At 49.9% G+C, this 24,021-nt stretch overlaps 1 protein-coding gene across 1 annotated transcript in view; it reads right to left on the bottom strand.

Annotated features, from left to right (window-relative positions):
* The window catches only part of LOC144942335 (SH3 and multiple ankyrin repeat domains protein 2-like), a 362,265-nt gene that overhangs the window by 291,612 nt on the left and 46,632 nt on the right, over nt 1–24,021 (bottom strand). The window lies entirely within an intron of this gene.

Genomic DNA, 24,021 nt, shown 5'->3' with positions numbered 1-24,021 from the left:
TTTAACATCTTAACACAACTGTTTTGTTGCCATAAAAAAGGGGGAAAACCTATTCTCATATGTTGGTGCTGGCAAAGGAGGTCCCATGATGCGTTTGGAGTAATTGGCCACGATACATTCCCACGTGATAAGCCACGTTCGTTGCGCTAACATTTGTGATCACCAGGTCGCTTCTGAATAAAGAGCTATATAGCTCAGTGGCCCTTACCCGGCAAAATAAAAATAGTTAATAATATTTAATAGTAGCACAGCGCCCCCCCCGCTCCCCCCCCCCGCCCCCCGCACCCCCCTCCCCCCGACGTGCACAATGTGACTGGAGCCATGGTACGATTCAAAAGGCCAGCGCGGTTTAGCGTCTGAGTTGATTCGATTGGTTACGCGCGGATGATGACGATGATGGTGGTGGTCCCGTTCAACCAGTTGCCCGGCTATGTTCACACGGGAGATCCGTGGAGATGCTTGAGCACAGAAGCAGCAACAACACCAACAACAACAACAAACACAAAAGACGAAATCGTCAATATCGCAGAGAATGAGTACACGGTCCTTCGGGAATATTGCGCGACCCACAAACGAGGTATTTAAGGGTGGAGGTGAGCGAATGAATAAACGTAGGCACGGGGGAATATGTGCTACGTCACCACACTGCCCCCTCGTAGGATCGATTGATTTGCTATCGACGCGTTTGCGACAGCGGTGGACACGCGGGGCTGTGCTGCTGTGCGACGCGCGGGGGGAGGGAAGGGGGTTAAACGCCCCTCCCGCACACCGGCCCTGTTCACCCGGCAGTCATAAGCGGGTGTGTGGGCACTGCCCAACCCCCCTTCCACGACCAGTTTGTCTGGATGCCCTCCAAGGCGGCGGTGCTCAGAAGGTTTGGCATGGCCCGCCGGAACGCTCAGCAGATGCAAACATTTCTGCGGACCGCCCAGCCACCCTCCAAGACCTGGTGACCAAACGCATTTCACTCCTCTCTGTAAATAATACCGGTCATTGCAATATGATTCCATATCACCGGAACATGAAAATAAAAATAACGCAGCAGCTAAAGTGAATGTTTTTGGGGTGGCGTTTAAATCTTAGGGTAGTTTCATCCGGGTAGTTTACTGGCCTCTGCTGCAACTGAGACCAACTCACGCACAGACGAATTGTTATTATTATTGGCATGAAATTTACAAAGATATGTTCCCATTTTTTTTATCGATCAGAAAAAAAACATCCAGAAATCTCAATATCAAATGTCGAATGATCTGAAATTGTGTTGTCATAATGTTTTTTTTGGATTGATCTGAAACCTGGTGGTGACGTCGTCAATTAATACGACATCACTTTATTCCTTATTTTCTCTTTCCCCCAGACAAAAAATCGGGGTCACATGCCAGCGAGTTCTGCTGCTATTGTTATCACGATGACACCTTACAAGAGGACGTAATGAAAACGATCCCAAAAAATCCCTCTCAAGAAAATTATACATTAATTCGAAATTGGAATTTTTAAATCCTAAATCAGAAATTTTAAAATCCAAAACGCATCTCTTGCAACTAGTGGAATTCACAAAACGCAACCAGCAGGCTATGCACAGCTCTTGAAAATCACGTGGTTACCGGCAGTTTTGTTTTTACCCTGGCCAAAGGTCATGTCATACATAGGTCAGAATCAATCTGAGCTCCCCCGTATTCTTTCGGTCATAATGAGGCCTCGCTGGAGTCTAGAGCGTGAAAATTACACGAGTAAAATATGTGACTAACGGTCATGAGGACAGATTGAAAACTGAAGCTTTTTGTATAAACTGTATGTGCGGTATATACAGACAGAGGGTAAAGCCCTGGATATCCTGCCACCAGCTATCAGGAATTTCCACTTAACCAGCCTGGGTAGGTTAATAAAAAAAAGTAGATTAAATGCAAGAAATCATGAACACGATAGAACAATTTACGTTAAGTATCCTACATAAAAATTATGTGCAGTGCATAACCCGTAATTAAATGCGCAATAACGCATTGTAAACATTGTAATATGCATTTCTCCATGTACCGTGTCCTTTCTCAAAGACGTTGGCGATTGTGGCTTTCCATCCGTGCCACTATGCCCATGGTATTTGCTCGAGAACTTTTGCAACAGATACTACTCCCAGATGAATACAATTGTTCTCATTGATTTGGTACTTAATTCGCTGTCTTCCCCGGCATCTTTTATCAATAATTTCCCCAGTCAGCACCACATTCATATTCAGTCTTTTGTTTTGTATAACGTATAAACTATTTTAAATGCGTGTTATGTAAAGTGTGTAAGATACACTTAATATGCGAGTGCGTCTGATACAGTTCAACCCTAATTCAATTTTTTTTAAAAACTATAAACTTTTTATTTTAGCAGGTAAGGCCCACTAAGCTATTTAGCTCTTTTTCAGCAGCGACCTGGCCACAAATGATAGCTCAACCAAGTGGTTTATCATTTGGAGATGTAGATCAGCCAAATACTCTAAATGCATGTCTCTAAATGTGGAGGGGAAAAAACCGGAGGACCCGGAGAAAAAGCCACGCGACCACGGGGGGAACATGCAAACTTTAAATATACAGGCAACATCAGGGTCGGGATCGACCCCATGACCTCATGTAAAACCACGCAAGGCAGTTAACATCTCGCCAGCGTGACGCCCCAGAATTCAAATAGTAAATACACCCGCAGCAATAGTGCGTGGCGAAAGCTTGAGAGAAGAAATTGCTCAACACTCGGCTCAATCCAGAACAAAAACACACTAGGATTTTACAAGCGGCTGAGAAAACCTACTTATTGTGTCGGTGTGCTGTACGATAAATCGCTTAAACACTACGCTGCTGTATACGTTTATCTCACATTGTATAGCGAGCACCTATGAAGGCCGGCACGACACGCAAGGGAGTGGGTGGCCATCACCACGCCCGACCGCCTTTGTCTCCCCAGTGGCAATATTTACACACTACAGCAGGTGCTCATTTGAGAATGAGTCGACCTAGGGGAGGCCCAGGACCGGTTCAGATAATCGTCACTGGTGTTGGCCGTGAGCGGGAATCGAATTCGGGTGGCCGGGTTTGTAGCGCAGCGCGCGAACCACTAAACACACACACAGGGTTGATGTTTTGTTACACAGTATTGATTTTCAATCGTCCCAAGCCTTTGGCACCGCACAGAGAGGATTGGCACCACACACGTTTCGTACACCCAGATCTCAGAATCAGTCAGAATATGTATTTATACTGGAGGAATCCGATCAGCTATGAAGCTCTTTTTCACAGATGTTCAGTAGGGGCAAGGGGTAAGAACGTTTCAACAACAAACAGTACAAAAACACGATTGCAGTGCAAAAACACGATTGCAGTGCAAAGTACAGGAAATGCGAACAAATCACCCAAAAACATTCAAATACAAAATTAAACCATCCCCATCCTGCCAAACAAAGCCCATTGATCTTCTTGGTTCTTTCGGTAAAGTCACGTAGAATGGAAATAATAAAATAATAAAAATAAAACATGATAAAATAATTCTCACGACGTTTCGGCCACAACGCAAGCAGTCGTCCTCAGGTGGAGAACAGGTCTGTCTAGAAGACAGTCTGAATGACACACCCCAGGCTTGGAGCGTCTATTTAGACTCTGTCTTCTCGACAGACCTGTTCTCCACCTGTGGCCGAAACGTCGTGAGAATGATTTTATTATGTTTTATTTTTATTATTTTATTATTTCCATTCTACGTGATTTTACCGAAAGAACCAAGAAGATGAATCCCTGCAGTCACGAAAGCTTTAAATCGAAATTTAAAAGCCCACTGAGCTTAATAACTATTTTTCGGAAGCGGCCTGGTCCCGAATGATAGCTCAACAAAGTAGCTTATCACTTGGAAATGAATAGCAACAAAATAATCTCAATGCAATGTTTCTAAATGTGGAAGGAAAAACCGGAGGACCCGGGGGAAAAAATCCAAGCGTCCACGAGGAGAGAGAGACACGCAAACTCCAAATATCTTAACATGTAGGCTTTCGCAAACTATAATTATCCATGATATAGATTTGTTTAAGTTATATCCCGTAAATCGAAATGCGTCGTTAAACCCACCACCACCCAACGCAGCCAATTAGTGATTATTGTGACGTTAACAAAAAATATATACCATTTCGTTACTAGTACAGCACACCGGCGTGTTGAATAGTAAACCCACAAGTATTCGAATTGCAAATGTTGTGGGCTTACTCTCCAACACACCGGTGTGCTGTACTGGTAACAAATTGGCATATTTTGTTGACGCGATAAACCTTTCTAATTGGCTGTGTCGGGCGGGTGGTGGGTTTAACGACGCGTGTTTATATTGACGCAACCTAACCCAAAAAAACCTCTATTGCGGATCTCAATATCATCGTCCGCGTTGCCGGGCCATCTCCGCAACAGCGATCCGGCGGAGGGCATCGGACCACCGGCCGACCGTCTAGAGGATTGTCACCATGTCCTCGACGCTCTCCAAAGTGTCGGTGCCGACAGTGGGGTGCGTGGTCTCGAGGAGGGAGGGGGGGGGGTCACCAGCTCTCAGCTTCTGCTGTCAACCTTTTTTTTTCCCAGTGCCCGGATGCAATTCTAAATGTGGAGGGGTGCCAGGGTGGCGAGATGTCACCTCTCCTGGTATGAAGGAGGTCGTGGCTTCGATCCAGACCCTGACGCCTGCTGCATAGGTGGAGTTTGCACGTATATCTTCCCATGGTCGCGTGGATTTTTCTCCGGGTTCTCCGTTATTTTTCCCCCTCCACATTTAGGAAGGTGCATTGAGAGTATTTGGCTGCAATACATTTCCACGTGACGACAAGCCACTCCGTTGGTCTACACGTTGTGATTGCCGGGTGGCTTCTGAAGAAAGAGCTGCAGAGCGCTGTGGGGCCTTGCTTGGTAAAATTTAATAAAAATCGATTCATCTTCTTGGTTCTTTCGGTAAGGTCACGTAGAAGGGAAATAATAAAATAATAAAAATAAAACATAATAAAATAATTATCACGACGTTTCGGCCACAACGCAAAATTATTCTCACGACGTTTCGGCCACAACTGTCGGAAAGACAGACGCTGTCTTTCCGACAGACCTGTTCTTCACCTGAGGACGGCTGCTTGCGTTGTGGCCGAAACGTCGTGAGAATTATTTTATTATGTTTTATTTTTATTATTTTATTATTTCCCTTCTACGTGACTTTACCGAAAGAACCAAGAAGATGAATCCCTGCAGTCACGAAAGCTTTAAATCAAAAAATAAAAATCGTTTCGTTCAGAGCTCCGTACTGTGAGTCCCGCTAACCAAGATTTTTGCTATATATGAGGCAGCCCATCCCATGGACGAGCTGACATGACACTCACTTATCTGGTCCTCGCTAAACACTGACTCTGCCGACACTCGGACACACTCACTCTCACCGCCCGTCCGAAATGTGACCACCCATCGCACACCACTCTCACTCGCATGCCACTCACCAAATATTCCCCAGAACACTCGTCTTAGACACAAAACTCCCATCATTCGCACTCACAGACACTTACTCCTTATTGCGCACTCATTCACCGGATACTCATCACTCACCTCCGCAGTTGGGTGTTATCTTCTCGTTACCACGGTGTACAATAGGACGCGATATCCAGCAGAGAGCACACCACTCATTGTGATTACCATGCACAGAACTAGTCCAGCAGAGAGCACACCACTCATTGTGATTACCATGCACATAACTAGTCCAGCAGAGAGCACACCACTCATTGTGATTACCATGCACATAACTAGTCCAGCAGAGAGCACACCACTCATTGTGAATACCATGCACAGAACTAGTCCAGCAGAGAGCACACCACTCATTGTGAATACCATGCACAGAACTAGTCCAGCAGAGAGCACACCACTCATTGTGATTACCATGCACAGAACTAGTCCAGCAGAGAGCACACCACTCATTGTGATTACCATGCACATAACTAGTCTAGATTCTTGTCAAAGACCATGATGGGTCGGTCGGTCGTACTGAAGAAAAATTAAATTCCAAAGATTCCTGAATTCCTCTGGTCACAATGAGCCTTGACTGGGCCCTGAGTGACTCATATGTATAAAGTGAACACTGTGATAGACGGACAAAACGGCACACACATGAATCTCCTTATATCTGTGTGTGTGTGTGTTCTGGAATGCCACGTGGCCTCAAAGTGCACCTGACCTGGCATAGGTGCCGTGGTGACGTCACCGCCACTTAGTGGCGAATGGCGACTGTTGTTATTGTTGCTGCAATGCCAGCAGGGGTTATGCGGGAGTTAGAGGCTGCTCAGCGGAGGCGTCAGAGTAACAGCAGGAGACGGAGGGGCATGGTGAGGAGAAGGGTTTGGAGTTGGGGAAGAATCGGAAACGCGCTGGTGTCGGGCCAATACGCTTCGCGGCGTTAATGTCAAGAAAAAAATTGTAGAAGCTTCCTCATTCAGGGCCAATTCGTTGAGCGGTGTTAATGTCAAGAGAAAATTGTAGAAGCTTTCCCGTTCCTTTCTATCACAAGTAAGGCACTCACATTCATTGTAGTGACTTAGAAATAATCACGTTCAAATGAAACGCATCACAAATGCACGAAAACTTTAACTACGTCGACCTATATAGTTCCAGTTCGGATGAAAAATGTTGATATTCTTCCGCACGGTAAATTCACGATAAATATTAAAGCACGTTGGTCTCACGTAAATTCAACGCTGAAAACCAGTGCCAGATTTTTGGCGTGATAGGGCCCCTGGGAGTTGGTATTCAAGGGTGCCCCCCTAAGCAAACTTCAGTCATGGGTGTCAGTTTGCTTGCATTGATCTTAACATGCGGTGCACCATTGGAACCTCATTTGCCAGTTAAAATATGATAATTGGTTTTTTACCCTTCTATCTGGCAACAAAACCTTTTTACAAGGAGTCATGTTTGCATAGACCACAATACCTGCGTCATCTGGTCCAACCCATGTGAGACTAGGCTCTAAGGAAAGCTGTCTCGGATGTGGACCAATCAACTTCAAGGACAGTGCATACATTATCAGAGTTGTGTTTTTTGTTTGCATTATGACTGCAGGTATTGTGGTCTATGAAAACATGACTCCTTGTAAAAAGGTGTCAGTTTTGTTGCCAGATAGAAGGGTAAAAAAACAATTATCATGCGGTGCACCGTTCACTGTTCTCTGTGACATTGTGTGATGTTCACGAAAATCTACCAGCAGTGCCTAAGCACCCAGATCATTGTGCGATAGTGTTGGGCGTGAATCTGTGGCATCGCAATGCCGTCAGGGACCTTGGCAGTGCTGGGCAATACTGGCCACTGCGCCCATAGGGTTGTTGCGTTTACCAAACCCAGATACATTTCACAGTCAGCCTAGATGTATCAAAACTATGCAGTTTACTGCACTAAAGTTCACCATAAAAAGCCAAAATATAGCCACCAAATACCCCCCCAAATTTCAACACAAATACATTTCTGCCACCAGAAAAACACAGATGCTAAATCTCAGACTCTCCAGGTCTAACGCGGACAGATGGCAACCCTACACTGCTCCCTGGGACAATCTTCCGATAAGAGGAAGCCACCTGGAGCAATGCACTTCTAAATCTAGATTAAAAACGAATTTCTTTCGAACCACTTTTTGTGTTTAGTTTGTTGCCCTTCCACCGCATCTCCGATGAGCACGGTTGACTACATACGGCGGGAAAGAAGTTCGACATACATATATGTAGTGACATAGAATGGATCACTACCGTGCGTAGCGCTAGGCAATGTGGGTGTAGCAGCCAGCACAGCATGTAATGCCACACAGTAGGTCACTCGGGTGCGTGGTGCTGGCTGCTGGCAGAGAGGGACATATGAGTCCTACCGACGGAGCAGGGTATAACAGCTATCCCGCCAGCACAGCAGGCAATGCCACGTAGTGGGTCACTAGGGGGCGTGGTGCTGGCTGCTAGGCGGGCGGGGGGCATGTGTCAGAGGTCGCAACCGGGTACCCGATACCCGTACCCTACCCGATACCCAGCTACCCGTACCCGGGGACGGGTAGCCGTTTGCGACCCTGGTGCGGCCGGGTACGGGTACGGGTAGGCCGTGAGTCACTGGTGAGTAACCGTTTGTCACTCATTTCGGGTATGGTACGGGTACGGGTAGGGAACGGGTACCCGTACCCAGCCGGGTATGGGTACGGGTAACCATTTGCGACCCTGGTGTGGCCGGATACGGGTACGGGTAAGGAATCAAAACCCGTTTGCGACCTCTGGCATGTGTGGACAAGGCACCTCGGTCGGCTGGCGAAGCACGTGATGGGCCGGGGTGAGGGAGGTAGGGCAAAGGTGACCGAGGGGACAAAGGGGAGCATGGCCCAGGACTTTCAGGAGGGTTCCGTCGTTATGGGCGGAGCCGGGAAGGTGGCACGTGGAAGGCGGCCCAGAACCTCCAGGAAGGTTCCAGAATGGGGTGTGGCCAAGGGCGGGGCCAGGCCACGCTAAGGGACATAAAAGGGAAGCCCCGGGGCTGTCTACAGGTGGAATGGAACCCGAGGTGCTACGTCTTCGTCTCCATCTCCGGCGTCGTGGGTCAGACAGCATGTTGGCTGCTCTGACCTATAAATAGTTTTCGCGTGTGTGAACAGTGTGTAAGATATGTAATGCGGGCGTAAGCGACCTTCCGGAGGTGACGTCACGGGGGGTGGAGTCATGTGACGTGGGGGTAAGGTTCGGGGCTTTAAGCGGGTAAACCGGAAGGGGAAGGTAGTCGGGGTGTGAGCGGAAAAGAGTGAGGCCACGCGGGCAAGTGTGGAGAGGGGGGGCGCCGACGGCGATCGGGAGCCAACCCCGAAGATAAGAGGAAGCTGCGGAGTGGTGTGCAGCTGGGGAGGAGACAGCCAGGAGGGCTGCGTGTTAGAGGCAGCGGTGTGGCTGCCAGGAGGAGCTGCGGAGAGAGAGAGAGAGGGGGCTGCTTGTTAGAGGCAGCGGTGTGGCTGCCAGGAGGAGCTGCGGAGAGAGAGAGAGAGAGCAAGAAGCTGTGAGAGCTGCGGAGGGAGAAGAGCAGCAGAGAGTACAGCCAAGGGGGGCTGTGTGAGAGAAACAGCAGCGGAGCTGCTGTTGTGGATCGGGCCGACATTGGAGTCAGCACCGTGGAGAAGCTACAGAGTAAAGACAGCCGTGTGGGTGTACAGCACGAACCGAATAATAAAGGACACTGAGCCAGACATCGTGGTCCAGTCGTTTATTACACTGGTGTCGGAAGTGCAACGGCATGTCGAAACAAGTGAGGAAGAAAGTTAATCCGGCGCCTGCATCGGCTTCTTCGTCCGACGACGACGAACTCCCTCCAACCACGGATCCTGTTGGGGTGGTGGAGGAGAGCCAGGCTGAGGCGACCACGGGAACGGGAGTGGAGGATGTTGGCGCGGTGGCGGGTCCGTCGACATCATCAGACGCGGATCAACGATGGCAAGCGATGGCGGTACAACTGGAGGCACTTAAGGACGTCCTGGCGCATCTATGCCATCTCGTCGCGCCAGGGACGATGGATGATGCAAGTGGTGCTCCGCGGGCCGCCACGTTGCCTGTCCTGCCGCCGCCATTGCCCACGCGGCAAGAGGCCGCCATTTTGCGCGCTCCGTGGCGCCAAACCGCCATCTTGGCCACGCCGCGGGCCGACGCCATTTTGAATTTGCCATCACAACCACCACCATTGGAAGACGGCGGGAAGAGGAGTCGGAGTCGCCACCTTACAACGGTTAAAGAATTTTCCGTCGGTGGGGACTGGAGCGCGTTCGCCTGCCGCTTCTTGGCGGCGGTACGCACAGCAAGATGGACCGATGCGGAGGCTTTGGAGGTGTTGCCGACTCTCCTGGACGACGAATCTGTCCGATTCTTCCGTTCCATAGCGACCGATAAGAAGGCAACTTTATGTGGTGTTTTTCAAGAAATGGCCGATGCTTATGAGCCACCAGATGATGCGCATCGGCGATTCGCTCAACGACAACGAGCACCAGAGGAGTCGCCTGTGGCGTTCAGGGGTGCGGTGCTGGAGCTGGCCATGGCAGCTTATCCTGAGACGCCACAGGACCTGCTTGAGCCTCTCATATTAGGGAAAATGTTGGAGCTGTCTCGGGATCTAGGGATCCCCATGCCTGTGTGTGGGCATGAGAAGCTAACTTCCCGGATGGCTGCTAAGTGTCTCGATGCGCAATTCAACCTCCGTCGCTGGAAACAAGTGACGGCGTGGACGGGGGGGCCCGTCAAAGATGGGGATGCGCTGGGATGGAACCCTGCGCAGGCCGTCTATGTTCCGGATGACCGGGGCCCTCAACAACTGACGGCCGCCTCCGCTCCATGGACGGGACGCGGCGGGCCGAGACCGCGCGCGGTGCTACCAGAACGGGGCCGTCAGGAGGCGAGGCCTGCGCTTCGGCGCAACGAGGCCGAATGTTTCCGCTGCGGGCGTAGGGGCCACTACGCCAGAGACTGCTGGGCCCGCTTCCCGGCTCCGCCGCAGCAGGAGGCCTCGGCACCGGTCAAGTCGGCTAAAGATCCTCCGAAACAGGCATGTCGGCACGCACCAGACACTCGGCAAGGCTTTCCACCTCACCCACCACCTGTGTTGCGCGATCCTATTGTTGTTGTTAAAGAAAGGCCATCGACGGGGCCTTGTCATTCAGTTACGCAGTGGCGCAAATTGGCACGGAGAGTTGTCGCGGCCGCTACGGGTTCGTCCACTGTACCGGGGTCCATACAAGGTGTGGACGTGCGCATTTTGGTCGACTCGGGGGCGTCTGCGACTATTATATCGGATGTCATTTTCCATCTGTTGGGCATTCCGTCGGGGGCTGTGCGTCCGGTTTATGGGTCGTGCGTCGCTGCGAACGGGGGTAGCATGGGCATCGTGGGTCAGGTGGATGCTAAGATATCTATTGGGGATGTGTCGGCCTCGGGTGTTGTGTTGATATCGAGATCTTTGGCGGTTCCTTGTTTGTTAGGCACCGATTTTTTGGCTAAGATGCCCATTTTGATCAAAATCAATGAGAATTGTATTGAACTGCCGGGGGGCCGTCAAATCTCGTTTCTGCCGTCGCCCTGGGGGCGACCTGCTTCGGCCGTACAAGTGCAGGCGCTGTCCGTCGCATCTGTGGACATCCCACCTGGTACACAGATGCTTATACCCTTGCGGTATCGGAAGCCCCTGCCTGATCGGCTAGGAGCAGTAGGGGTCTTGTTGTCACCGTCCGCCACGATAACAACCGGGTTGGCGTTAGTGGGGGCACAGACCATCGTCCGGCCGGATCAATTACCGTTTTTACAGGTGCTTAATGCGGGGGGAGAAAACGTCCGTGTCCCGGCCGGTACGGTTGTGGCACATGCCACTACGGCGTTTGCGACCCATGATTGTCCACATAGCCGGGGAGTTGTTGCTGGGGTTTCCGAGCCAAGGAGTTCGGATGATCGTTGGGTTGCTCAATTATGTGACGAAAATTCTTCCCTGTCCATGGAGCAACGTGGTGCGCTGCGTAAATTGTTGTTGACATATTCCGACGTGTTCAGCTCCGATGATTTGGATTTGGGCCGCACTTCCTTGCTTTACCATCACATTGAGACGGGCGATGCTGCCCCTATTCGATTAAATTCGCATCGGATGAGTCCTGCGGAGCGAGAACACGTACGGGGGGCAGTGGAAGACATGTTGGCTGCGGACATTATATCGCCATCTAACAGCCCATGGGGCGCTCCAGTCGTCTTGGTTAAGAAGAAGGATGGCAAATTGCGATTTTGTGTTGATTTCCGCAAATTGAATAAGATATCGGTGGCAGATGCGTACCCCCTGCCGCGTATGGATGACTCCCTCGACGCATTGTCGGGGGCTAAGTTCTTTTCCACACTGGACCTCTCTTCGGGATTTTGGCAGCTTCCCCTTGACGAGTCCTCACGGGAGAAAACCGCATTCCGTACGCCGCAGGGGTTATTTCAATTCAACTGTCTCCCGATGGGATTGAATGCGGCCCCTGCTACATTTCAAAGATTGATGGAGCTCGTTTTGACGGGGTTGCAGTGGGAGACATGTCTTATATATTTGGACGATATCATTGTCTTCAGCCGCACATTCGATGAACATTTGACGCGGCTGGAGACAGTGTTCACGAGGATGCGTTCTGCCAAATTGAAATTCAAACCAAAGAAATGTCACCTACTGCAACGGTCCGTCCGCTATTTGGGGCACATCGTGAGCGCTGAGGGAGTGTCCACGGATCCGGAAAAGACGGCGTGCGTCCGGGATTGGCCGACTCCGGCCACCGTGGGGGATGTTCGGCGGTTTTTGGGATTTGCCTCGTATTACCGAAGATTCGTGCCGGGTTTTGCGACGATTGCGAGGCCTTTGCATCTCCTTACGGGTAAAGGACGGAAGTTTGTTTGGGGACAGCCGGAGGAGGCGGCCTTTCGGAGTCTGCGTGATCTATTGGCCACGGCCCCAACATTGGATTATCCCGATTTCGATCACCCATTCATTCTTGATACGGACGCGAGTGACACAGGTATTGGGGCGGTGTTATCACAGTCTAAAGGGGGTGTAGAGCGTGTCGTGGCGTATGGTAGCCGAGTCTTGTCTCCTGCGGAAACCCGCTACTGTGTCACTCGCAGAGAACTATTGGCGGTTGTTTTTTTCCTACGGCAATTTCGACCATACCTCTACGGTCGTTCTTTTATTGTGCGTACGGATCATGCGGCCTTGCAATATGCCCTTAAAATTGACCAGCCATCCGGACAGTTGGCACGTTGGTTGGACACGCTACAGGAATTTTCCTTCCAAATTCAACATCGGAAGGGTGTGCGCCATGCGAACGCTGACGCACTTTCCAGATTACCGCGGCGCGGCCCTTGTAAATGTGAGTCGGGGACGCATAGGTGTTCGCCGATTCCAAACCCCCCTCAGCCGCTCACGCTGGCCGTCGAGAAGTCGGACACTCCGATGGAACCGGGACCGGCTGACGGGGTTTTGAATCTGCCGCGGTCTGTCTGGATCCGGGAACAGATGATGGATGAGTCATTGGTGTCCTTGCGGAAGCGGTCTGCTAAGGACAATGGGAGTCCGAGTACGGCTGTGGGGCCGCAAACCGCTCTCCGAGATGGTCTGCTTATGTGGCGGGAGGGGTTCCAGGAACGTTGGCGCCTGGTGGTACCAACGTCCTTGCGGTTCGAGTTGATTAGAACCCTCCATTGTGACACTCTCTTACATTTAGGGGTGCAGAAGACCTTGTTGACGTTGCAACGTCATTATTTTTGGCACGGCATGGCGACAGATGTCGTAGGGCACGTGCGCGCGTGCCCTGCGTGTGCACAACGTAAGCCGCCGAAACATCCTTACGTGCCGCCTCTCCAGTCGATTCAGGTGTCTCGAGTCAATGAATTGGTGGCGCTGGACATATTGGGACCTTTTCCACCATCGGCGAGGGGTAATAAATATTTGCTGGTAGGGGTTGAGTACCTCTCCCGTTGGCCGATGGCCTGGCCGTTGCCCGATCAGTCGGCCGCGGCCATTACCGACGCCTTTTTGTTTGGGTATATTATGGATAAGGGGGCGCCTGAGAGACTCCTCACGGACCAGGGCAGGAATTTCTCTTCTAAATTATTGGCGGAAGTGTGCGCGGGCCTTGGGACTAAGAAAGTACGGACATCCCCATACCATCCGCAGACGGATGGTATGGTTGAACGGCTGAACAGGACGTTGTCTGCCATGCTTTGCCATACCGTGAGTGAACAACAATCAGATTGGGATCTGCACATCCCCGGGGTGCTTTCGGCGTACAGGATGACGCCTCATGCGGCTACAGGATATTCGCCGTTTTACCTTATGTATGGTCGGGAAAACGTGCCGCCGGTGGATGTGCAATTGGGAACTGGGGTGAAGGGACCTCGGAAACCACTTCCTGAATACATTCAGGACACGGTTCGCCGAGTCACGGAGGCGCGGGAGAATGCCCGCGTGGCTACGGCCAAAGCCCAGGCCCGGAACGAGCGATATGCGCGACGGTCTGAGGGGGAGTGCCCTTGGAAGGTTGGGGACCTAGCCTGGCTTCATTGTCCACAGGTACGTCCGGGGACCTCGCCGAAATTGCACAAACCCTGGCATGGTCCCGTACGCCTCATTGCGGTTCCCAACCCACAGACAGCACGCGTCCAGATTGGGTCTCGTCGCTGGGTTGTGCATACGTCGCGCTTGAAACCATATGTTGCTCCCTTACATGATGCGTCATCCCCCAATGTTGCCTTGCCGGGGTCTGTTGCTGCTGACTCTCCCCTGCCTGCGTCCATTGATCTCGCTGGAGCGCCTGTCGTACCTGTTCCAGACAGGCCGGCCGTGACATTGCGGGGGACGAGGGGCCCTGCTCGGAGGACGCCTGCCAGGTCTGCGGGACCTTCGAGCCCTGCAGCCCTTCCGACCCAGCTGCGGGCACGGTCACAGGACAAGCCCAAGACTAACTCTTTAGGGACACGGGACGTCGGTGGACTTCCAGCTGCGACAGGGGGATTACCCCCTGTCATTCCTCGACTTTCATCGCGTTCCCGTTCTGCGAGTGGGCCGCCGACCGTCCGGGACGGGCCGGCGACCCGCACACGTTCCAAATCGCTTACGTTTCGTTGATTGTTGCTGTCTTGTTATTTTTTTCTTACAGTTGTATTTATTGCATGCTTTTGTACGATCGTTGATGTTCATTGCGTTGTTGTTGTTCTTGTTGTTACATTATATGCTTAGTGTCCTTTAGGGGGGGAAGCTCGGTTCGCCGCATTACGATTTGCTATTGGTCAGCCGAGGTCGGCTGGGATTTTTCTACGGGGGAGGGTGGTGTAATGCGGGCGTAAGCGACCTTCCGGAGGTGACGTCACGGGGGGTGGAGTCATGTGACGTGGGGGTAAGGTTCGGGGCTTTAAGCGGGTAAACCGGAAGGGGAAGGTAGTCGGGGTGTGAGCGGAAAAGAGTGAGGCCACGCGGGCAAGTGTGGAGAGGGGGGGCGCCGACGGCGATTGGGAGCCAACCCCGAAGATAAGAGGAAGCTGCGGAGTGGTGTGCAGCTGGGGAGGAGACAGCCAGGAGGGCTGCGTGTTAGAGGCAGCGGTGTGGCTGCCAGGAGGAGCTGCGGAGAGAGAGAGAGAGGGGGCTGCTTGTTAGAGGCAGCGGTGTGGCTGCCAGGAGGAGCTGCGGAGAGAGAGAGAGAGAGCAAGAAGCTGTGAGAGCTGCGGAGGGAGAAGAGCAGCAGAGAGTACAGCCAAGGGGGGCTGTGTGAGAGAAACAGCAGCGGAGCTGCTGTTGTGGATCGGGCCGACATTGGAGTCAGCACCGTGGAGAAGCTACAGAGTAAAGACAGCCGTGTGGGTGTACAGCACGAACCGAATAATAAAGGACACTGAGCCAGACATCGTGGTCCAGTCGTTTATTACAGATATATAGTGCAGAATAAACGTTGTTGCCTCCTAAAATAGTGTCTCAGAAGTGACTCAACTACACATACATCAGTGTTGGGTCTCAGCAGCGTCGACTATGCATGGACCTGGCCACCTCTGGGCCATTGTGAGAGCACGCATTGGTGCTAGGCCTCAACAAGTCCCATCTTCCTCCGGGCCTTGCAGGTTTAATGGGCCCTTAGCATCCCTGGAGCTTCTTGATGCCGAGCTCCTAAACCGTGTCGCTGCTGCTCGCCTTCTTGCCGACTCATTGCGTGTACGTGTGTACGTACGTTGACCTTCTTTAGCACCGTGCATAGCCAACCGTGCCAATCGGAGGTGCTAATTGTTGACCCCCAGGTTGCACCGAGGCATCGCCCACCCCCCCCCCCCTCGCCGTCGACCTTCTGCCACATTTCCCCATTTCACTCCATCTCCTGCGTCGGCTCCCCCACGGTTCGCCTCCTTCCCCAATGGCCAACCGCCACTCACAGAGCCGCCCCCTAGGGGTACATGGCGAATCTGGGTGACCACCCCGGGCCCCACACTTTGGGGTGCCTCAGTTTCAGATATAATTCCGGTTTAGTTTGAAAGCATCGGAGGGGGGGGGGGGCCCACATGGTGGGATTTTCCCCGAGCTCCGCACTCCCCCCTCTATGGACGGCACTGGCCACTTGTGCACAGCGTCGTGAGAGAGAGAGAGACAGACGGTCGCATTTCAACACCAATTATATTATTGCACGCGTGCATGTTGGACTTCTTTCGCACCGTACGTAGTCAGTCCACGCTAATCGGAGGCGCTGGGGACAGGGCAACAAACTCTCGTTCGCGTCGAACACGGACGCTCCCCCCACGACCCGCAAGCCCTGCTCGGAGCAATAGCTCTGCAATCCCACCACGTGGTCTTGCCGTTTCGCGCACTTGCCACGTGGCCGTCGACCTCTGCGCTGCTACACCCAGCGCCAGCCTCTAAGCCGTTTCGACAGCATCGCCCGCGGTGCGTACTGGCGACGGGAGCAGCGATGATCAATGATCATCTGTATTTGTCTTTATCGTGATCGCCGTTGCCGTGGGGAGAGTGATTGGAGATGGAGCTCGCGACAATGGCGTCTTATCATCGCCACTCATCCGCCTCGTTACCCTCATCGGATTGATAGAGTGAATGAGGGGTTTGAGATTGGGGATGTATTTGATCAACTCTTCGCGTACGTTTCGACCGCAGAAGTGTCCAACCAACTAGTAAAGAGCCGAGGAGTCGTTCCTGACTCCACCATGAGCATTTCATCTCAAATAAAGGTGAAGCTACAATTGTGCGTGCGCTATTTTGCCTTCTGGAATTTCGCACCGTTTGGGTTTTCCATGAACTCCGACAGCCCCTAATTTCGCCCCAGGCTTGACAATTTTTAGTGATCTGTGGATTGTGAATTATCATGCACGCAGACTTCATTATCCCCAGATTGGAGCCAACAGAGAACGTTTTCGAGCAAGTGCAATGGAATCACACCCACACGCGCTGATGGGGGGGAAGGCACTATTCGCCGATCCGATTATATAAGCACAGATAACAGAATACATTCGCTACCACTTTCCCAGTCGCTCCTCTTATGATGAAATGCCTGTAGAAAATAGGGTGAATGTATAATGATTGCGGGAGAGACAATTTTCCAGATGGTCCACAGCCCCTGGATGAGGAATCTGCCACTTGACTCCTCTTGCCCACAAGTTCCCCACCGATTTTACCCAAAAGTCCCCACTGATTTTACCCACAAGTCCCCACTGATTTCACCCACAAGTACTCACCGATTATACCCACAAGTCCTCACCGATTTCACCCACAAGTACTCACTGATTTCACCCACAAGTACTCACTGATTTCACCCACAAGTCCTCACTGATTTCACCCACAAGTACCCACTGATTTCACCCACAAGTACTCACTGATTTCACCCACAAGTACTCACTGATTTTACCCACAAGTCCCCACTGATTTCACCCACAAGTACTCACCAATTATACCCACAAGTCCTCACCGATTTTACGCACAAGTACTCACTGATTTCACCCACAAGTTCCCCACCGATTTTACCCACAAGAACTCACTGATTTCACCCACAAGTACTCACTGATTTCACCCACAAGTTCCCCACCGATTTTACCCACAAGTACTCACTGATTTCACCCACAAGTTCCCCACCGATTTCACCCACAAGTACTCACTGATTTCACCCACAAGTTCCCCACCGATTTTACCCACAAGTACTCACTGATTTCACCCACAAGTTCCCCACCGATTTTACCCACAAGTACTCACTGATTTCACCCACAAGTTCCCCACCGATTTCACCCACAAGTACTCACTGATTTCACCCACAAGTTCCCCACCGATTTTACCCACAAGTACTCACTGATTTCACCCACAAGTTCCCCACCGATTTTACCCACAAGTACTCACTGATTTCACCCACAAGTTCCACACCGATTTCACCCACAAGTACTCACTGATTTCACCCACAAGTCCCCACTGATTTCACCCACAAGTTCCCCACCGATTTTACCCACAAGTACTCACTGATTTCACCCACAAGTACTCACTGATTTCACCCACAAGTTCCCCACCGATTTTACCCACAAGTACTCACTGATTTCACCCACAAGTTCCCGACCGATTTTACCCACAAGTACTCACTGATTTTACCCACAAGTACTCACTGATTTCACCCACAAGTACTCACCGATTTTAACCACAAGTACTCACCGATTTCACCCACAAGTACTCACCGATTTTACCCACAAGTACTCACCGATTTCACCCACAAGTACTCACCGATTTTACCCACAAGTACTCACTGATTTTACCCACAAGTACTCACTGATTTCACCCACAAGTACTCACCGATTTTACCCACAAGTACTCACTGATTTCACCCACAAGTACTCACCGATTTTACCCACAAGTACTCACTGATTTCACCCACAAGTACTCACCGATTTTACCCACAAGTACTCACTGATTTCACCCACAAGTACTCACCGATTTTACCCACAAGTACTCACCGATTTCACCCACAAGTACTCACCGATTTTACCCACAAGTACTCACTGATTTTACCCACAAGTACTCACTGATTTTACCCACAAGTACTCACTGATTTTACCCACAAGTACTCACCGATTTCACCCACAAGTACTCACCGATTTCACCCACAAGTACTCACTGATTTTACCCACAAGTACTCACTGATTTCACACACAAGTACTCACCGATTTCACCCACAAGTACTCACTGATTTTACCCACAAGTACTCACTGATTTCACCCCCAAGTACTCACCGATTTTACCCACAAGTCCCCACTGATTTCACCCACAAGTCCCCACCGATTTCACCCACAAGTCCCCACCGATTTCACCCACAAGTCCCCACTGATTTCACCCACAAGTACTCACCGATTTCACCCACAAGTCCCCACTGATTTCACCCATAAGCCCTCACCGATTATATCCACAAGCCCTCACCGATTTTACCCATAAGTCCTCACCGATTTTATCCATAAGTCCTCACCGATTATACCCACAAATCCTCACCGATTTTACGCACAAGTACCCACTGATTTCACCCACAAGTTCCCCACCGATTTTATCCATAAGTCCTCACCGATTATACCCACAAATCCTCACCGATTTCACCCACAAGTACCCACTGATTTCACCCACAAGTTCCCCACCGATTTTACCCACAAGTACCCACTGATTTCACCCACAAGTCCCCACTGATTTCACCCACAAGTCCTCACCGATTTTACGCACAAGTACCCACCGATTTTACCCACAAGTACCCACTGATTTCACCCAAAAGTCCCCACTGATTTCACCCACAAGTCCTCACTGATTTCACCCACAAGTCCCCACTGATTTCACCCACAAGTTCCCCACCGATTTTACCCACAAGTACTCACCGATTTCACCCACAAGTCCCCACCGATTTTACCCACAAATCCTCACCGATTTCACCCACAAGTCCCCACTGATTTCACCCACAAGTTCCCCACCGATTTTACCCACAAGTACTCACCGATTTCACCCACAAGTCCCCACCGATTTTACCCACAAATCCTCACCGATTTCACCCACAATTCCCCACTGATTTCACCCACAAGTTCCCCACCGATTTTACCCACAAATCCTCACCGATTTTACCCACAAGTCCCCACTGATTTCACCCACAAGTTCCCCACCGATTTTACCCACAAGTCCTCACCGATTTTACCCACAAGTCCTCACCGATTTTACGCACAAGTACCCACTGATTTCACCCACAAGTTCCCCACCGATTTTACCCACAAGTCCTCACCGATTTTACGCACAAGTACTCACCGATTTTACCCACAAGCCCTCACCGATTTTACCCACAATCCCTCACCGATTTTACCCATAAGTTCCCCACTGATTTTACCCACAAGTACTCACTGATTTCACCCACAAGTCCTCACAGATTTTACCCATAAGTTCCCCACTGATTTTACGCACAAGTACCCACTGATTTCACCCAAAAGTACCCACTGATTTTACCCACGAGATTCACTTCCTGTTCTCCACACACGTTGGGAAACGTGGCCTACCAGACACTTCCGTTTCTTCTTCTTCGTCTCCTCATCCACGTTGCGTTCAACCACCGCGCTTGCACGGTCGTGCTGTTTGCGACTGGCCACTTGGCGCGTTGGGCCCTTTTGAGCTGTGCTTAGCAAACGATTAATTAAATAAAGATACAAAATATGTGACCACATCAAAGCAACCCCTCAATTCTTTCCATTCCTCCATATTTGCTCTCGGATTGGATACAAGATAATCACCCGTTTTGTAAATATTTAATGGACTCACGATCGCATTCATCCAATCACGCGTCTGAGAATCTATTATTTAAGATTCATATAAATGAAATGATTATATATACCTCCTCGATGAGAGGTATATATTAGCATATCATTTAGAGATTAAACAAACAGGACGCAGCAAACGAGACGGACAATAGAAAACCGCAAAGTATAGAGACAACAATAAATTAAAGATTATTTGGTTAAAAAGATTTTTGATTCCCAATCATGAAAATGCATACAATTTCTGTGGGAGGGGGAGGGGGAATATGTATCGTATGCCTGATCAATAGTAATAATAATACAAAAGAACATGTGGCGTATTGTTAGCGTTGTGTAAAGTTATTTTTGCTTCATCGTATAGTTATATTGATGTGTTGTATGCCTGGAGGGGTGTGAGCAAGTGCTTTGCAAAGTGACAACAGAAATAAATATATAACTATATGTACGTGTACAAACAAACAAATAACGTCTTCTTGCTATCACCTAATGATTTTACTCACGAGATTGACGTCCTGTCCTTCACACATCTTCTTGTTATTAACTTCGCAAAACAACCCCTGAAAAATACTGTAAATGATTGAATTCTCGTATAATTGCCTTCCTTTGCATGGGAATAAGATAGCGAGAGCTAAATGGTAATTTAAAAATTTGTACAAAAAATATATATATCTGCAACCCGGTACCAAATAAAAAAGCAAACAATGAAAGCAATTAAATATAACTTATTTAGAACTGCTTATTGTTGTGTTTAGTTAGTTGTCCTTCCCCCGCACCTCCGATTAGTGTGGTTGGCTACGTACGGTGCGAAAGAAGTTCAACGTACGTACATAACAATGGAGTAAAATGAGAAGAGTCCAACAAACAGAGAGAGAATGTCGAGGTGAATTTCGGACAAAACTTATCAATGGAAACGTGAATCCTGTAATCGCAGTTGTAACAGACAAGGATATCACCACTGATGGGCAAAACTTAACATCAGTCAGAATCAGAATCTCTTGATTTTTTCGTAACAGATGTCCGGCAGGGGCACGGTGGTAATGAAGTGACGACAACCAAAAAAAATCAACCGCTTTTTGTGTGAAAAAGGGTAACTGTTGATGCTGTTGTAACAAATGAAGGTTTTAGCGTGTATTTTCCCATACTCTCTTAACGACCGAATCACTGAACGGCCTCTTTCGTGGAACCAATCACTAAGAGGTGCCCTACTCTACTCCTTTAAAACAAAAATCTGGCCCATGTCTCGCACCCCCAAGAAAGGGCATCTCGCACCCCAGGTTGACGCCGGTCAGATAACGGGGGGAGCGGCGGTGTCGGCAGTATGAAGAGGGCCACGTAGGTAAAACATTAAAATTAATAAAAGTAAAATAAAATAAAAATCAAGACGTTTCGGAGGCAACACAAGCTTCCGTCTTCAGGTGGAACCGTCACAGCCACGACAGCTGTATCAAGTAAATGAGAGATTGCAGGAGCTACCACTCCGTTTATATAATGGTTGGAGAGGGGGGGGGAAGGGCCAAGTGCAGCACACTTTTTTATTCATATGGTAAGGTGAGGCTTAAGACTAAGAATAGACTGCCTCCGAAACGTCGTGATTTTTATTTTATTTTACTTTTATTAATGTTAATGTTTTACCTACGTGACTTTACCGAAAAAAACCTAAGAATATGAATCCTTGCAGTCACGAAAGCTTCAAGTCTAGAATGAAGAGGGCCTTCACCCTCTAGTGTTGCCACGACAGCGGAGATGGAGAGAGACCGTGGCGTGAAATCCCGGCAACGGCGTTGACCAAACTGCCCGCGCTCTGAGGGTCGATGAACTTCGGTAGACGGCGAGAGGAGGGAGGAGGGAGGGGGGGGGCTGCGCGTGCCGGCGGGGGCCTGGCAATGATTTTTTTTTATTGGCAGAAGTTTCCAATTTTAGCCCAATGTCGGATGGCTATCGAGGATATGTGTGCGTGTGCTCTTTTTTTTTGCCAGAGAGTTGTGGACTTCAGTGTTGTACTCTTTGGTGCTTTCGGTAAAGTCACGTAGGTAGAAAAAATAATAGATCACGACGTTTCGATCGCAACAACAAGCGACCATCCTCTCTACCGACTGAGTGCTGCGTGGAAGCGAATCATCCAATAAAACATTGTTGAAATGCATGCCTATACAGGGCACCATACTTCAATAGGGATTACCGTTGGTAGGGCTATTTTAATACACACAATGAACAGGAAGGACATGATCAAAGGACTCGCATTAAGGAACATGCATCATGTACGTTGCCTCAGTAATCCCCCCCCCCCCCCACTTTACGCAAGAGCGCAGACGCGTGGTCGCCACATCTACGCCTCTACATGAGGAACAAAACAGGTGGACTTCTCCACAAATCTGGTTGTCGCCTGATGAAGCTAGTTGTAATTACTGGCGAAACGTCGTACTCAGATTGTAAATGTTGTGGCTTGGTTCTCCAACACACCGGTGTGCTGTACTCGTGACGAATTGGCACGTTCTGTTTACGTGACAACCCTTACTCGTTGGTTGTGTCGGGTGGTGGCGGGTTTTAACGACACATCTATCTATTTACGCGATCTAATCCAAAAAAACCTCTATTATGGATGATATTGGTCGCGAAAGCCTACGTGTTAAACGATACACTACGCTATACCCTCCAGTATTATACACCACGTTATACACTACACTACTATACACTACACTATATACTGCACTATTATACACTACACTATACACAACACACTGGGCTCTATGGAGGCCCGTCGTTAAGCGATTAGTCGTTAACAGGGGTGCTCGTCAAGATGTGTTCTGTAGTCAACCACTGCTATCTGTGATGATTCGACAGAGAAGCAAACCTACACGTGGGCCTCTCGACTGAAGCCCTCTCTTGGTGATGAGGAGGCATTGCCCTTAGCATTTAGCTCCTAAATACATTGCCGCCATACGCGATAATAGAAGCAGCCTGTTTAATCTTCGCAGCCGTGTGCATCGAGATGAGAGTGTCCCCTTCTAGTCGAGAGGACACCACAATCCTCCATTCTAATGAATAGAAAAACACATTCATGATGGTGGAATGGTTAATCTCAAGTTACGAGTGTTAGCTTTTGTTTCTCGTAGTGAATAACTGAGTAAAAAGCTAACTGTTGATTTTTAAGCACAGTAATCTATTAGGAACTTGGTGGGTGGGCTGCTAAGTAGGTTATTGTTAAAACATTACATAATTTTAGAGCTGGTGCAGAGAATTAGAACAAAATCGACTTGATTCTCACGGACAAACCCCCAGAGTGCCGCATTTCCCAATGTAGACCAAACGCAGATGTATTTCTCAGTCAGCCCAGGTCCATTTTCAAACACGTCCCTTCGGAGTGGGCAGGTAGGAACTTGGTTGGACAGCGCATTCGTGCACGACAGAAAGCTCGCAGTCACGTGACGCACTTCAACCAATCCGGGAGCGTACATGTTTGGGAGGGGCTATGCACGACAGACAAATAATCCCTGGTGGGCAGTGTGGAACTGTTGTTCCTACCTGTAATATGTGCAAGCTTGCTGCAATAAAGTTCAACGCCAATGCCACCACCAGGTCTCTCTAACAAATCAATTGCTGCCACCCGAACACAGGCGCCAATTCCCAGAGAGTCTGGGTCAATCACACGAACTCCACTCACCGTCGCAGCAGCAGCGGCGGAGGCTTTTGGTTGG

Source organism: Lampetra fluviatilis, chromosome 27, assembly GCF_964198595.1.
Source record: "Lampetra fluviatilis chromosome 27, kcLamFluv1.1, whole genome shotgun sequence".
NCBI classification, from domain to species: Eukaryota; Metazoa; Chordata; class Hyperoartia; order Petromyzontiformes; family Petromyzontidae; genus Lampetra; species Lampetra fluviatilis.
Note: the sequence above shows the minus strand (reverse complement) of the source record. Positions and strands in the feature narration are given on the sequence as shown.